This window comes from Poromitra crassiceps (assembly GCF_964638095.1).
Source record: "Poromitra crassiceps genome assembly, chromosome: 10".
Lineage (NCBI taxonomy): Eukaryota > Metazoa > Chordata > Actinopteri > Beryciformes > Melamphaidae > Poromitra > Poromitra crassiceps.
The window spans coordinates 52,692,706-52,706,861 of NC_139631.1; positions in this window are offsets into that span (position 1 = coordinate 52,692,706).

Sequence of the window (14,156 nt, forward strand, 5' to 3'; positions counted from 1 at the left end):
AGGCCTTGATTTTTTTCTGAAATTCACAAACCCTTCCCTGCGTGAATGCACTTGACTTGATTGTGTCCTCTCTGCTTATGTGTTTGTAAGTTATTTTTTCTACGATATGGGGTTTGTAAAAGAGAGTCGCGCACACAACAGGGTTACAATTTGTCCTTGTCCCGGAAAAGATGGGCGGAGTTTTCCTTCTCCTCCTGCTGTGGGCTCTGGCACGTTACGTGAGGCGTGACCAGTCCCGAGATGTTTTGGAGATCCATTACCAAAAACGTGGACGTGGTAACGTTGCATGTAGATCCAGTATCCTATTGTTGTTCCAGAGTTGTATCGAAATCTCTCAGACCGTCTACTGTGGCTGGTTGCTAGTAGCTAGCATCTCTCCGCTAACCACTAGTAACTTAGATAGCACGTTAGCCTCAAATGTCATCAATTGAGTTCATCTCCGGTGCGTGTCTTGTCTATGTTCACACATCACGGCCAATCGGCCCTGTGCTGGAGACAGCTCCACATGACGCTACAAACAATCCCAGGTGTCCCGTCATCCAGACAAAGCCGTCAGCGCCATTTTGCACCCGTTAAATGGACAAACATCACCTTTAGCCCTGGATGTAGTTGTCAGTGTTGCCTGCAATGCCCCCTAGCAGTAAACCTCCAATACTACAATAATATATGTCTATATCACTATACAGTAACATGTGAATAAATACTGAAATAAATACGGAATATAAGAGAGGAAAATCATATTCTAAATCATATGAAATCCTGTCAGACTGATGTCATGATTATAAGGTGATATCATAACAAGGGGTGTGTCGCGCTCAGATGTTGAAGGCTGGTCCACAGTCCCCCAGTCCCCCATGGTGCCGAGCTTGGTACTTGGTACTTGGTACAGGAGCAAGCTGTTGGCAGATCTGAGATCTGAGGGTGCGGGTGGAGGTTTGTAGAGTCATTAGTTTGAGTAGGTAGGGAGGCACATGACCGTTGATGCATTTGTGGGCGAGTAGTAGGACTTTGTAGTCGACCCTGAAGGAGACAGCAGGGAGCCAGTGCAATGATAACAGACTAGTGATTATGTGGGTGTGTCCTAACTGCCAATTTCAAACAGTCTTTTCTCTTGTTGCTACGAGTCTATCGTTGCCCTGGTATGCCATCTCCACACCATAGAAGTAGAATACTGTTTTGGGGGTGATTGACAGGTCGCCTGTCCACTGATCGTGCAGCTCACCAAATCACGGACCAATAGCAGTCGGCGCTGCGTCTCTGGGAAACCCCCCCCCTTGTCCAAATATGGCTACAAACAAATACGTTACTCCATGGCTCCAAAAATCCAAGATGGCAACGGCTGCAAATGCTGAACAGAGATTTGTAAACGGGAGTTAACCAATGACACTCACTACGTCCATCTCTTTCTATGGTTTAGCACAGGAATGAGTCTGGAAGACCCGGATGTTAGCATTCATTGTTCAGCAAGATCATCATGTGTTCAGCAAGATCATCTTCATAAAAAACACATTTTACGAGATTTTCAGAAAACACTTCAAAAGTCATAAGAAGGTGGTTCGCTGCAAAATAAAATGAGCTGTTTTTCATAAAATTTGTTAACTACAGACATTATTTCGTGCATTTAACCGAAATTCCCATACCAAAAAATCCCATTGACTTTTACACGTAAGAACCAGGAAGTGCAGGTACTTCTGGGTAAACCTACAAAAAACATGTCATCCTGCGGTATACTCTATTAGAACACAGCAGATGTGTGTCACATCACGTGTGAAGCGCACACACACACAAAAACAGACAATCCAAATGTTCACACACGGCAGACTTCCAGCCGTGTGTGAACGCAGCCTCACAGAGATGTACACACACACACACACACACACGCTGGACTAAATCTGTTTCCCATTCCCGCGCGCCGCCCGCGTCTCACTAAAGCAGTGGCGTGGCCTCAATAATGATGGACGATTATTGCTCTCAGATTGCTTTATGATATACACACGGCTTACAAAGCAAAGGCCCCGACGTTTCACTCAGGTAACCTTTCTGTACATCATCCTGAGTGTGAAACTAGTAATGGCCCTGTTTCATGTGACTGTGGAACGGAGATATCCTCGAGCGTCTCTCCTGGCTGGGGGCAGGAAAAAGGGAGGAGGGGGAAGGAAATTGAATTCAATACATCATCATTGGGATGAAGTGGGCTGTGGACTGTAATGTAACGACTATAAACAATTCAACAGTGCTGTAATGGAGTCAATCGCTGTGCCTGGCCTGCTGGAAAAACAGAAAGAACTCAGTGTGTTTATCTCCATCAGATGGTAAAGACCTGCGTTTGATAAATTGATATAAACACTCCTCTTGGACAAGTCTCTTTATTTTGATATAAACACTCCTCTTGGTCTGACAGGTCTCTTTATTTTGCCTCTGCAACGGTCAAATCGCAGCCTGGCCTCCTGCAAGTGTTAAAGGTATACTATGCAACCTTTGTAGGGCCCTTTAAATGTAAAGAAACGGTTTTGCTTTTTTACATCTTAAAGTCATATTCTTGAAGAGTAAGACGTCTAAATTGTTGCTATTGCACCAACTCAAAACACAAGCCTGTTTTGCTCCAATGTTGACAAACAATTAGGGCTGCAACAACTAATCGATTAAATCGATTAAAATCGATGATCAAATTCGTTGGCAACGAATTTGATTATCGATTCGTTGCCTCGCGATTAGTTGGACCGCAGAGCCATCTGTTTTGTTGATAAAAAACAACAGCTGATCGCAGCTGCTGCGGCGCAGTGCTGGCTACGTCACTCCCTGGCCCCGCTGTCGCGGAGCCGACTACCTCACTCGCCTTGCGCACGCGCAGTAAACAACAAACAACTTGGAAACATGGCCGAGGAGAAAGCAGCAGCTCGACCCAAAACTTAGCAAGTTTGGGAGCACTTCATATTAACTGGAAATAAAAAGTATGTTATGTGCAAAATGTGCAAAGCCGATCTTGCATGGCATGGCAGCACAACGGCCCTGCGTGAACACCTTAAACGCAAACATGTTGGATCATTGGATGGTGCCAAGGGAGCTCAGCAGCGGGGTAAGTTAACGTTATTCTACTACAAACTCGATATGCATGTAAACCATTAATGTTACATTATTAGACCCATGTGTATTGTTGTTTGAAGTGGAAATGTTCGTCTCACAGCAGATAGTTTGTTTTGTTTATCTAACGTTAACAGTCGATGCGCATTGCGCCCGCATCCAGGTCGACAACATTAACGTTATAGCCGACCGGCTAGTTAACGTTACGTTACGTTGCTAACGTTAGTGGTAGAGCAGACAGCAGATAGTTTGTTTTGTTTATCTAACGTTAACAGTCGATGCGCATTGCGCCCGCATCCAGGTCGACAACATTAACGTTATAGCCGACCGGCTAGTTAACGTTACGCGTTAGCTAGCTAACGTTAGTGGTAGAGCAGACTTGGTCTGTAAACTAAGGCTAAAAGAGATGTTGTTGTCCCTTGTTCATTGGTGTGTGTGTGTGTGTGTGCGCGCATCTTAATGTAAGGAGTGAGCTAGGACAAATTTCATTTGAGGCTTCTGTTATATAAAGGCCTTCTTTACATAAGCAATTATCAACTAAATCATCAATGAGTGAGTTTTATTGAGTTTTATGTTAATAGTGCTGTTAGGCATACTCGCTCATACTGTCTTTCTCATTTCAGAAAAAAACAACTCACCATGAGGCGTTTCGTTGTGGGGAATGCGGCTTGTATACCAAGGCAAGCAGCCATCATGACAGTGTCCTGAACATGCTGGTCACCGACATGAGGCCCATGTCAACGGTTGGAGATGCAGGCTTCATTGCCATGATTAACACCCTCCACCCTGGCTACACTCTTCCTTCAAGAACATTCTTCACAAAACTGATGGAGCGAAAATATGAAGACACATTCCAGGAGCAGGTCCGTTAAAGCACTTTATTTAAGAAGATATGAAGATATCTGGAGGGAGGAGAGGGGAGGTGAAGTGGTGAAGGGCTAAAGGAAGTAGGCAGTGAAAGAGGAGGTGAAGGGCTGAAGGAAGGAGGCAGTGAAGGAGAGGGGAGGGGAAGGGGTGAATCTGTTATCTTCAATTTAACTTTTGTGTTTTAAATTTAACTGTGATTTTGTGATTCCCATTTTTCTTTGCAAGTTTAAAAGAAACCAGTGTGAATACAGTATACTATAAACAAGAGGGGACAAAGAAAAAACATCTACCACCAAAAAAACCTCTTCATTTTCTTTGCAAGTTTAAAATAAAGTTTACCACTGAATACAGTAGAAGAGGGGACAAAGAAAAAAGATGTACCACACTGATGGTCAATGACAGAAAAAAGAAAAATAGCACTGGTTCGGTTCATGTTCTTGAGTAAATAAAAACAGTTTTCTACAATTTAACTTGGTTGTGGTTTCCCCCTTTTTGTATGCAAGTTTGAAGTGTTCCAATATAAACCACTAATGAATACAGTATAAACAAGAATGTTTTGATGCAGACTTATGTTGCAGGGCTACTAGAATCATCGTAATGTTGGAATTGTATGCATCAAAGGGTTAAATCGAGCATTTCTGAGCGATTTCAATATATCCGATTAATCGATTAATCGACAACTAACCCTACCGATTAATCGATTATCAAAATAATCGTTAGTTGCAGCCCTACAAACAATACACATTTAAATGTATGTATGTATGTATGCATGTATGTATACCGCCGAAAAAATCTCCTCGGATCTGGACGAATCATATAAATTACCCAACTTGAGATGACAAAAGTGCGATGCGCCGAAAAGTGTCTCCTTGGCATCCCTGTGATTAGCCACACTGTTCGCCGCCTTTCTTTTTTGCAAAATAAATAAATTTTGTGCTCAAGTTTGAAAAAGTTGCTATAGAGAAAATAGAAGGATGACGTCGGCCTATGACTCAATGGAATGCTATAGTCGGACGTAATGACAATTTCATTCTGAGTGAGGAGGCGGAGCAGGCATGTTAATTAGCTAGTAGGGTTGTCATGATACCAACATTTTGACTTCGATACCGATACCAAGTTTAGTATCACGATACTCGATACTGATACGATACTCGATACAGATACGATACTCGATACCTAATGGATAAGAAACAGAATGTCCGCAAGGTTGATCACATTCACAAATTCAAGGTTTAGTAACACCCTTAACTATGACTGTGGGATTGAAGGACACCTTTTGAAATGTGTCTCTCTGGTGTTAGAAGACCACCATATTGACTGAATGTTTCTGTATTAGAAGAATAACTAACTGAATGTTTCTGTGTTAGAAGAATAACGCCATATTAACTGAATGTCTCTCTGTGTTAGAACAACACCATAATGTAGGCCAGTGGTTCCCAAATGGTTGTGCCTAGGCACACTGGTGTGCCTTAGGATAAGTCCAGGTGTGCCTTGGGATTTAGCATTATTGCAATTGCAAATATAGCTTCAAAGTTAAAACTATACAAAAAGTGGGTGTATTGCTGCTTTGATGTAGTAATTTTGCAAAGTTTCAAATTAATTCCTAGAGTAATATATTTTGTCAAATTTTATTTGACATTACTAATAGTAAATAAAAAAACATTTAGAGTGATAAGAGTAATAGAGGCTATTTTTGCACAGATAGACTTAGGCTATATAGGTGTGCCTTGAGATTTTGTCGTGCCATTGGTGTGCCTTGGGCACAAAAAGTTTGGAAACCACTGATGTAGGCTATCTCTATGCATCTCTTAATACAATATTTCTCTTTACACTCTTTACAAATGATATAGCCATGTACATTGCACTCTTCACAATCCTGTGATATCAGTCAATGTTTGAGACAGGTCCTTTCAAGCGCGTCAATTTGGGTAGGGTTGGTTGTGACATGTCACAAGCAACATTTCAGGGTGTCCAATTGTCCCTACCAACTTTTAAGCAACCTTATTTGCATTATCTTTGGAGTGCAGTTATATAGGTAATTTAGATTGTCTTCCCATATTTTGCAAGGATAGAATTGACCCGACCATTATTGAGTGAAATTAGTTTGCATTATGTTCAAAGTTACATTTACCCCTGTTTTTCACCACTGAATGTGCCAGTCCAATGGGCTATGGGCATGGTCTCACTGGGCTGGCTGCGGCGAGATCAGCTCAGCACTCCAGCCCCCAGCCCAGACGAGGAAATATCAAGAGCGAAGCAAAGTTTTGTGTGGGACCATTTCCAGTTAAAAGACGACATTGTTCATTGCAAGAACTGTGACGCCGTTTATAAGTACAACACGGCTAAAGGGCTCATTATACTCGAGCAAGCTCCGTGGGGTGGAGCTCCGCGAGTCTCCGCGAGTCACCGTGCGGACCTCGCACTGGGGCAGATGCTTTTATACTCAGAAACCGTGCGGACCTCGCGCTGGGGCAGATGCTTTTATACTCAGAAGTGATCAGCATGTTATTGTACAATGGTAATGGTGAGAACAGCCCGTGAAAAGTCGCAATGAAACGTCGCAATGAAATGCTATTATGTGCAGTACTGAGTGCGCTTTCACTCTCAAACGACCGTACATCAGCACATGAATGAATCACCAAACTTGTTTTTACTGAAAGCCGTTTCACTTCTCAGCCCTGATAGCCTACTCTGTGCTGCTTTTAATCTCCCTCAATCATGGTGTGAGAGAGCTGAGCAGGTGGTGACATGAAAGTTATTGAGAAAAGGAGAAGATACTGAATAATGACATCACAACAGTATAATCCTAATGTTGATTTAAAATGAGATATTCCTCTAAATATGTCTAAAAAAGGTAAAAAACAACAACTCAAAACACCGCCTCCCCTCATGCCGTCCTCGACGCTACCAACTTTGAGACCAAAACGACATCCTTGGGTCCTTTGCCTGTCTCATTGAAAATAGAAACACAATAGAAAAATATGAACTGCAGCACGGACACAGCACACTGTAGGCTATGTAAGATGGCTCAGACTGAAAAGTTATTAGTGTGTCTGTCCAGTAACACACGATAACATAGTGGGTGGGTAACGCAGGTTATTTATTTTGTTGTGACACATTACAGATGTCACTCAAAGGCCACACGCGCGTGGTTTACCGACGGCTCCTGAAGGCGTCATGTGCAGGACTGGAGAAGATGCATGGATGCAGCTGCGAGTGTTTGTCTGCTCTCAACTCCGTGAATCTGGCTTTAATCTTCATAACAGCGGCTCATTACCCGCTGTACACAACGTGCACCAGTTCTGCACAAGCACTCTCTCCTCCTTTTACCGACTCTCTCACTAATCTCACCGCTGTTTACATGCTTTTCAGATCGGCTAGCAAGCTAATGCTAACACACTAACGCTAGTTATACTTAGCTTAGCTGTTAGCTACTTTAGCTTAGCTCTCTCCCTCTCGGTAAGATTCATGTTCGTTACGCGCGGCATAACAACATTCGTGTATATTTGCTGGAGGGGGAGAAGTCTCCCGCTAGTGTTGATGTCCAATGTGATGGCAGAGACACTGGGAAATGTGTGTTTATTTGTTGCGTCGCGTGTAAAGTTAATTAGACGAGGAATCCTGCAACTTCATTCACAGTTAAGCCGTTTTCACACATGCGCTTTATACCCGGGAAATGACCAGAAAGCGGTGTAATGCCTTCATGTGTGAAAGTTGTTTTCCGGTATAAGCGCGACCCCGTCATCGCGGACATTTCACCACTTCGGAGCTTGTCATAAGAGCGGTATGTCTGCTTCATGTGTGGGCGTGCCGATTTCCCCCCTCCCCTCTCTGCTCGCTCTCTGGCCAGTCCTTCAGATCTCCTCAGCAGCCCGACACACAGGACAGACACAGCGAAAATGGCAGCGGCTTGTTCTGAGAGTCTTGCAAGCCGCCCAACACTTGTAGAGAAAGCAAATGCACGAAGCGAAATGTGGAAGTATTTTGCTTACGTTGCTGACAGTGAAGGCAAGCCCCTGGACAAATTCCTATCAACTTTTGTTGACATGGCAATAAATCTTTTGAATCTTGAATCTTGAATCTTGGACACATCAAACGAAGCCAGTCTGTAAAAAGTGCTTCAACGCCACGCAGGTGAACGGATAAACATCGAACCAGCCAGGCTATTTCTCTCCGACAGGGATCCCAACTTCTTCAAAGATTTCAGTTCAAAGACTGGTTAGCGAATGTGAAGGATACAACATACATGCCCTCTTAAGTCAAACGAGTGTGATTTATTGTGTGACAAGCTAACTTATTTCACCATCGGAGTTTTGCCGCCCCCCAAAATAAGGACGGTTCCCCACCCAAGTGCACACGTCACTCCCCACCCGCTCTGCAGTGCCCCCCCCCCCTCAAATACAGGTACTTTCGCTGCTGTTTTCCACATGTGATCCCTCGGGTGTGAAGGGAAATTCCGGGAAATAGCCAGTCTTGATTTACAGGTAATTTCCCTGTCTGTATGTGTGAAAACAGCTTTAGAGTGATGGTACCGAACTTTGGGAACTAACAATACCGAACCGTTTTAAATAAAAAGTATTGAAATTTCGGTATACCGTGCAACCCTACTAGCTAGCTAGCAGTTAGCTATGTTAGCTAAGCCCGCTGCCTGCTAGCTGTAACCATGTTCACCACTGACTGACCCAAACATTCACTCTTTCCAACAGCTGCATCAGCTTTGAGATGTGTTGGCCGGGTGTTGAGATCTCAGCATTAACTCATTCAGGGCCAATGACGTCTTTGACGTGTTATCAGGAATAGCCCAGAGGGCCAATGACGTGTTTGACGTGTTTTTGTTTTTATTCGTGCAGCGCATAGTTAAAACACTTCCCCAGCCTGTCACATGGTATCAGGTCCCTAGCATCTAAGACAACACGTGAACAAACACATACCGCAGCTGTTGTTTTGAAATTGAGCAAGAGGAAAAGCAGAAAACGGGTAACGCTTCCTTGTGCAGACAGGAGAAACGCCATTGAAACGCGCCTCGGCGCGCTGCACGAGCTGGAGTCGCCTTCCTCTGTGCCAGCCGGGAGAAAGTAATCAAGAGATGTGTTTGATCATCGGAGGAATGAGGAAATGATCGATCAGTTTGCGAGGGCGGTGAGGACGTGTTGAATAGCCGAGGGGAAAACGGGAACGATCAGATAGCAGGGAGGATATGACAGGGAGACATGGACGAGGACTGGTGGACCAGAACAAAACAAAATAAACACACAAGGCAGAAGCGGCAGTCACAGCAGCCCGCTGTCCTTTCTCAAGAGCAGTTGGTTCATGAAATCGCTGGGCTGCGTGCCCTCCAGTGTTGCTCCTGGCCAATCCCAGCGCCACAGGGCGTGGTTATTGCTTATCCTATGTGGGGTTAGAAATCTAAAAGGGGGATCGTGTGTGTGTGTGTGTGTGTGTGTGTGTCTGTCTGTCTGTCTGTCGGTGTGTCTGTCTGTCTGTCTGTCTGTCTGTCTGCACACTCACTCACACCGAGTAAACTGTATTGTTGAATGTAAAAAAAAAGCACTTCATGTGTATATATATATATATATTTTTTTTGTCATTTGTGTCCTAACGAATAATATTTACATGTCTGATGTCAATACAGTTCAAAATAAAAGAATTGAGAGTGAGTTCTGCCTGAGATTGTGCCCTTTTACAAAAATTGCCTTTTCTCCTGTTTATTTTCTCAGGGAGACCTATTGGGGGAAAACAGGGTGTATATAAATGGCTATAAGTAGAGTACAGAACATGCTAAAAGCTCACTTTTTTTCCTGGTGAACCCAGAGACGTACATCTTCATTTTGAGGTATTGCAAATCACTCTGGTGCTAATAGATAATTTACTGTGGGTCTTGAAAGATGACCAACAATTATGAAAATCTTTGGCCTGTGCTAAATATTGGCAGTCCTAAACTGGCCCTGAATGAGTTAATGCAGCTAAGCTAGGAAGGAAAACTGTTTCCGGCTCAACTTGAGCTGTTTTTCCAGGCAAATCTCCTTGGTGTGTAGAGCACATAATCACATGATGTGTGACTAGAAGTATACAGAACGTTTGAACTAGAACAGTGTGTGTGTGTGTGTGTGTGTGTGTGTGTGTGTGTGTGTGTGTGTGTACATATGCGTGCGTGTGTACATGCTAGGGCTGGGTATCGTTCAAAAATTTTCGATATCGATACCGTTTCGATACTTTGATTTCGATACCGGTTCCTGAACGATACTATTTTCGATACCAATTTTTTGAAAAATCCATTTTAACAAAAATAAAACTGCATTACACATTGACAATTATGATACAAATCTTGTTTTTTTTCTCCAAGTTTTACAGCAGAAAAAAATAAAACCTACTCTATTTAACATACCTTTAAGTTGTCTAAACTTATTGCTGTCCCTACCATAAAATATTGGAGTACTACAAAGGAAAGAAATGTAAAACAAATAAATCAGTGCAATAGTTTTCAGTGCAAAACGGAGAGTTGCAAATCAGTGTTTAATACTCACTGATGCAACAGAACGCTATTCTTGTCCAAACTGATGAGACAGCTCCACTTCATGCATGGAAGACAATAGTTGAGCATTGACTAGCCTATCAATATAGCCTTAATGGCACAAAGTGAATCCCATTTATATTCAAGAAACTATCATGACATCAGCGTTTGTTAACGAGTTGCTAAAAATACATAATGGGCGATAACTGCCCGCTTGCATATAACGTTAACACTAATTAATTAAACATCTAACGCTAGCGTTGCAGATCAGTGTTTAATGCTCACTGCTGCAACAGAACGTCATTCTTGTCAAAACTGACGAGACAGCTCCACTTCATGCATGGAAGACAATAGTTGAGCATTGACTAGCCTATCAATATAGCCAATATATTCACAAAGTGAATCGCATTTACAATCAACAAACTATCATGACATCAGCGTTTGTTAACGAGTTGCTAAAAATACACAATGCCCGCTTGCGCATAACGTTAGGGCGCCAATTAATTAAACGATCTAATGCTAGCTACAACTCACAGCCAGACTGTCAGACTGAGGGCTCTGATAACCGCTAACAACAACTTGCGGTAAGCTGACCCACCTCTCGATTATTTCTCTTGTCTGTGGAAACCAGTCCTTGTTGTTTCTGTTTCTTTCCCTGCTTTTCATCATCTTCGCCATATGGTACTCCAGGATAGGACTATAGCTTGTTAGACTAGCTTGCTAGTTCCACTTCTGTCTCCGCACCGCACGCTGCCTGCCTCACAACAATGCTGCTCACAACAAACACACACCGCCTAAAGTGGGCGTAACTTTTCCTGCATGCTTCTACATGACAGCCAATCACCAGCCGTATTAGAGCGTGGTGTGCAAGCATGTCGCATGCTTATAGGATCAATGACGCTGTTTTGTTTTGGTATCGAAAATTGGTATCAATTGACAAGGGAGGCTTCGATACCCCTTAGTATCGATGCTTTCATTTCGGTGCCAAGTAAGTATCGAAACTCGATACCCAGCCCTAGTACATGCAAGCGCGATACGATTTGCATCGGTGCACCGGCATGAAAGTTGAACATGTGATTGCACCGCTTAAACTAGTGTGTCACGTCTTTGCATCGGTAACATTGTATTGATATTAGTAACAGGTGCATCATGCAAGCTAACACTGTGAGGGGGCACGTGATGCTGTGAGAGAGCAGACACTCTGTCAGGTTAGACACTCTCTCAAGCTAACACTGTGAGGAGGCACGTGATGCTGTGAGAGAGCAGCCACTCTGTCAGGTTAGCTACTCTCTCAAGCTAACACTGTGAGGAGGCACGTGATGCTGTGAGAGAGCAGCCACTCATTCAGGTTAGCTACTCTCTCAAGCTAACACTGTGAGGGGGCACGTGATGCTGTGAGAGAGCAGACACTCTGTCAGGTTAGTCACTCTCTCAAGCTAACACTGTGAGGAGGCACGTGATGCTGTGAGAGAGCAGACACTCTGTCAGGTTAGCTACTCTCTCAAGCTAACACTGTGAGGGGGCACGTGATGCTGTGAGAGAGCAGACACTCTGTCAGGTTAGACACTCTCTCAAGCTAACACTGTGAGGAGGCACGTGATGCTGTGAGAGAGCAGCCTGTCAGGTTAGCTACTCTCTCAAGCTAACACTGTGAGGGGGCACGTGATGCTGTGAGAGAGCAGACACTCTGTCAGGTTAGCTACTCTCTCAAGCTAACACTGTGAGGAGGCACGTGATGCTGTGAGAGAGCAGACACTCTGTCAGGTTAGCTACTCTCTCAAGCTAACACTGTGAGGAGGCACGTGATGCTGTGAGAGAGCAGCCACTCTGTCAGGTTAGTCACTCTCTCAAGCTAACACTGTGAGGAGGCACGTGATGCTGTGAGAGAGCAGACACTCTGTCAGGTTAGCTACTCTCTCAAGCTAACACTGTGAGGAGGCACGTGATGCTGTGAGAGAGCAGCCTGTCAGGTTAGCTACTCTCTCAAGCTAACACTGTGAGGAGGCACGTGATGCTGTGAGAGAGCAGCCACTCTGTCAGGTTAGCTACTCTCTCAAGCTAACACTGTGAGGAGGCACGTGATGCTGTGAGAGAGCAGACACTCTGTCAGGTTAGCTACTCTCTCAAGCTAACACTGTGAGGAGGCACGTGATGCTGTGAGAGAGCAGACACTCTGTCAGGTTAGCTACTCTCTCAAGCTAACACTGTGAGGGGGCACGTGATGCTGTGAGAGAGCAGACACTCTGTCAGGTTAGACACTCTCTCAAGCTAACACTGTGAGGAGGCACGTGATGCTGTGAGAGAGCAGCCTGTCAGGTTAGCTACTCTCTCAAGCTAACACTGTGAGGGGGCACGTGATGCTGTGAGAGAGCAGACACTCTGTCAGGTTAGCTACTCTCTCAAGCTAACACTGTGAGGAGGCACGTGATGCTGTGAGAGAGCAGACACTCTGTCAGGTTAGCTACTCTCTCAAGCTAACACTGTGAGGAGGCACGTGATGCTGTGAGAGAGCAGACACTCTGTCAGGTTAGCTACTCTCTCAAGCTAACACTGTGAGGGGGCACGTGATGCTGTGAGAGAGCAGCCTGTCAGGTTAGCTACTCTCTCAAGCTAACACTGTGAGGGGGCACGTGATGCTGTGAGAGAGCAGCCTGTCAGGTTAGCTACTCTCTCAAGCTAACACTGTGAGGAGGCACGTGATGCTGTGAGAGAGCAGCCACTCTGTCAGGTTAGCTACTCTCTCAAGCTAACACTGTGAGGAGGCACGTGATGCTGTGAGAGAGCAGACACTCTGTCAGGTTAGCTACTCTCTCAAGCTAACACTGTGAGGGGGCACGTGATGCTGTGAGAGAGCAGACACTCTGTCAGGTTAGCTACTCTCTCAAGCTAACACTGTGAGGAGGCACAAGGATTCAAGGATTCAAGGATTCAAGATTTATTAAGTGTCCCAAAAGGGCAAATTGGATTGCAGGAAGCGTAGTACGAAGTACATACATAAAAACAAATAAGACAAAAAGAACATTGTAAAAGCAGTCTAGAGCAGCAGTTTAAAGTGCAACACAATAGTTAAAGTGCAAATGACACAATAGTTAAAGTGCAAATGACAACAGTAGCAACGATCTAAAGTGCACAGTAGAGATATAAAGTGCATAGTAGCAAAGTGCAGTTCACTCACAGCAGCACATTTATATCACAAGAAAGAGCTACAATGTATCATTGTATTAAAGCACAAGAGAAAAAAAAGAGAAAAAACCTCAGTCCAGACCAAAGGGCAGACAAAGTATATAATACAGATATACTGTATTGTACCCCTAAGAATAAATAAAGATAAAAGAATAAAAGAATAAAAGGATAAAATAAATAAATAACAGCAACGGCAGATGGGGAGACATTACATTTGTACCCCAGCAGCGTTCAACGCTCTGATAGAGACAGGCACAAAGGAGTTTCTGTACCTGTTCTTTTTAACTATGGGGGCACGAAGGCGGAGCCCGGAAGGAAGCAGCTCATATTCGAACCTCAGAGGGTGGGCATCATCTGATCGGATGGACTCAGCTTTCTTCAGCACCTGTTTATTACAGATCTGGTCCAGGCTTCTGAACTGGGTTCCGGCTATTTTTGAAGCCACCTTCACTATTCTCCCCAGGGAGTTCTTGTCTTTAGTACAAAGATTACCATACCAGCAGATTATGGAAAA